General features: G+C 34.3%; 1 long non-coding RNA gene across 1 annotated transcript; it reads left to right on the top strand.

Annotated features, from left to right (window-relative positions):
* Nucleotides 1-480: 480 nt before the first annotated feature.
* Nucleotides 481-3,062, top strand: LOC110735268. The gene is made up of 2 exons (XR_002514039.1): nucleotides 481-1,594; nucleotides 2,659-3,062. It is a non-coding gene; the product is annotated as an uncharacterized LOC110735268 (long non-coding RNA).
* Nucleotides 3,063-3,832: the final 770 nt, after the last annotated feature.

Genomic DNA, 3,832 nt, shown 5'->3' with positions numbered 1-3,832 from the left:
TCATTCAAGCATGGGGGGGGAGGGTTTTCTATCATGTTTTGTGGGAATTTGATTCAAATATTCCATGCACATTTGTATATGCATTTCCATGATTCTTTATCTTGAAAAAAAATCCAAAAAGATTTCTGTTTCTACTAAGGCAAATTTGCATTATGTTTTGTTTTGTTCTTGCTTTGGACATAATACTTTTGTACTTGTATAGTTGAATGTCTTTCTTCTTAAATGGTAACAGTGTGCACGGTTTGAGAGTATGTTTAGTTGATTCTAGGATAGAGTATGCTAAGGTAGTCGTTTAGAACTATTGGGACCTTGAAGCCGGATTCTATTGTTTTTGAACATTTGCAATTGCTTCCTTTTGGTGAATTTGAAACTAATAGTGAGTTTTTGCTACAACCTTGTGAGGTATCATGATTTTCTAGCCTTCTCCCTATCTTGCATGAGCGGCATGGATCCTTGACTATTGCGGACCTAATTTTGAATCTTGACTCATAATTCTCAAACACGAGACCGAACCATCTAGGGAGGACAAAGCCATCTTTTCGGGGTGGTAACTTTTCTTTTCTAGCATAGTCTCCATTATATTAGTTCATTGGGTTTACAATTGCCTTCTTGCTAACCGTTTGAGCCTTTTCCCTTCTTTTCAAGCCACATAAGCCTTTTGTTTCTTTTTGTTCCGTTTTTTTTTGTTTTTGTGAAGAAAATGGTAATGCTATTAAACTTTTGTTTTTGAATTAATAACGCGAATTAATAAGCGACACAAATAAGTAATGTGCAGCTTTAAACTTTGAACTATTTGCGTCACATTTTATTAGTTGAGTGACGCAAATCACTCTTTTGCATTTAGGTTATTTCGGATTCCACTTGCTAGCTGCCTCCCTTTTACTAAAACAAAAACACAGCGCTACTCCTATCTTCCAAGAACAGCGATTTCCTAGAGCTAAACACCCAAAATTTCAAGCAAAAAAACCCCAGAAATTTGAGCAAAAAAACCCTTGAAATTCGACCCATACACCCCAAGAAATTTGAGCAAAAATCACGCTGAAATTCAAGGAATTTCGCCAAAAACCCCCATAAAATCGACCCAAAAACCCCTGGAACCCAAAAACCCCAGAAATTTGACCCAAAAACCCCCATAAATTCCACCAAAAAAACCCCACAAATTCAACAACCAAACCGCAATGATGACAACACCCATAATCGGAAAAAAATTCAGGTTTACAAACCCTTAATTTCGAGCAAAACAACCAAAAAAAACCCAAAGAAACCCTAGGAATTTGAGCATTAATTCGAGCAAATTCGATTATGGGAAAATTTGAGCAAATTTGAGCAAAAAAATTGAGCAAATTCGAGCATTAACTCGAGCAATTTCAACCAAAAAAATTGAATTAAAACCCCAGGAATTCGTTGAGTGAATTACTGCCTTTATAATTGAATTTTTGAGTGAATTACTTGATTAATTTATCCGAGGGTGGACGAGCAAATTACAGCCTTTATAATTGAAGTTCGATTAGTGTAGCAGTTCGACCAGTGTTCGCCCAAATCAACTGCATTTAGGCTCGACATTGTTCAATTTGTGAAGTCAATTTCACCTAAGGTAAGATTGCTTCTATTTATGTTCAATATTTTCATTTTCTCAAATAAAAAAAAAATCACAGAAAATTGGGTTAATATATGTAATTTTATTTGTAGATAGAATTAATTAGAAAATATTTTATAGTGTGATTGAATATTGTTGGTTTAATATATGCAATTTTATTTGTAGATATAATTAATTATAAAATATTTTATAGTATGATTGAATATTAATTAGAAAATATTTTATAGTTCTGCTAGTGAAAGGATAATTAATGTTAAAATACTGCAATACATCATACCAGAACAAAGTTGGAAACTCATTTTGAAGTTTGCTAACAATTGGATGGGATTCTTGGCTAGTGAACATGTAACTTCATATTTCTTTTACAAAGCACACACCTATTTGTATTAGTAAATGAGGTTTGAGTATCTACAATATCAGACGGTTGCGAAAACATTTCCAGTGGGTATCATCATCAAGGTTATTTGCATATATGTGAAAATGGCCCATCTGTTGTGAGATTTGTAAAAGCAATTTAGTTTCTTTCTGCTGTGAGCTTTGCATGCTTAGCTTATGTAAATATATAACTACTACTGTATCATATAAGTGGTTATTTTAAACACACATTTAATGGATGGTTTACAAACATCTTGAAAAATCTTAATTTGTAAGATATTCTTTTCTGTTATCTTCACTTAACTAGTACAGATTATGTTATAATTTGCCTTTGAACTAATTGCATTTGGTGATGTTCCAAAATTCAAGTATCAAACATTTAGTTAGCCCTCTAGCACATTAGTACTTGTTTCTGCTAACATATACTACCAAAATGATTTGCTAGACCATTTCCTATACAAACAAATACAGACAAAACCGATGAAGGACACAAAGCCTGTTCCTCTTAGCAAGGCAAAGATAAGACCCAGCCAGATATGCTAAGTACAGTAAGTAGGCATTTGTTTGTTTGAACCATATAAGTGAAGAAAAGCACAAGTCAAACAATTGTCACTCTACATAGAATTGAAGCATACATTGAGACAGAAACTTTGTGGTGTTTATCTTGTTCTGATGTACATTTGCAGGCTAAGCTGCTGCTGCGGACATTTCAGACAATCCATGGACTGGAGAAGGTGCAGGATTCAGACTCTGCAAGACACCTGTAAAAATAAAATGAGCACAGTAAAAGCTACAGACTAAATACAAAAGCAGGCATGCATAGAGTGATGAGGGCGATACTCGGAGAATAATCGCATGCATTAAAGTAGTAGATTCGCTCATAGTATTGAAGCAATGAATAGTAGTATTTTCGCAGCACAAAAGAAGCATTTGTGGCTGTGGAAGGGAAATTGAAAGTGGCTGTAACATCTTTCCATCTTTTTTCTGAGAGTATCTGCAGACATGAACAAAATACTAATGGAGCATGAAGGATATTGAGATGTAAATTATTGGACAGGTTGTTAATATAATGTCGTCATTCCCAATTTTATGGGTAGGCCAAAATACAAAGGAGACTCTACCAAAATTTACATTTGTATTCATTAATACTGCATTTTAATTTCAATTATTGGCGTTAGCATATTACTTTATACCACTACCAAGGAAAATAGGTACTACAAACATATACAAGCAATTATTATAATTTTAAAAAAAATTCACATCATTTGGGTCACTCATTAAACAAACAAGTGACGCAAATAAAGAAATTTTGTATTGTCTAGTAAGTCATTTGCATCACTCCTATATAAACAAGTGGCGCAAATAACAAACAAGAAGTTGCTCAGAACAGCTATTTGCGTCACTTGTTTATAAAGGAGTGACGCAAATAAATAACTCTTATTTGCGTTGCGCCTAGGAGCGACACAAATGATTTAAAAGTCATTTACGTCGCGAGCAGTTGCGTCGCTCATAGAAGAGCCTTTTTCTACTTGTGTGTACCACCAAATTCTAAATTTTAAGCCTACCTTCACCCTTTTGCTCTTACGTTACAATATTTCGAAAGCCCTTTTGACCTAGAGGTTGATTCACATATCGGGGGAGGGCATTATGAGTTAAAGCCTAAGGAGAGGAGATGCAAAGTCAAGATGTCGAGAAACCTCATATCTATTTGTTTTTTTGGTTCCTTCAAGGAACTATAGAGACTCTCATGCACTAAAAGTAGATTTGAAGCTAATTGGGAGAATGTGTTAAAATGTTTTGAGATGAAAGTGAATTGCGTTTCTTTAGTTCTCTATGCTTAGCATGTCCTATGTTTCCATC

Source organism: Chenopodium quinoa, unplaced genomic scaffold, assembly GCF_001683475.1.
Source record: "Chenopodium quinoa cultivar QQ74 unplaced genomic scaffold, ASM168347v1, whole genome shotgun sequence".
Lineage (NCBI taxonomy): Eukaryota > Viridiplantae > Streptophyta > Magnoliopsida > Caryophyllales > Amaranthaceae > Chenopodium > Chenopodium quinoa.
This window is presented reverse-complemented; position numbering and strand designations above follow the sequence as displayed.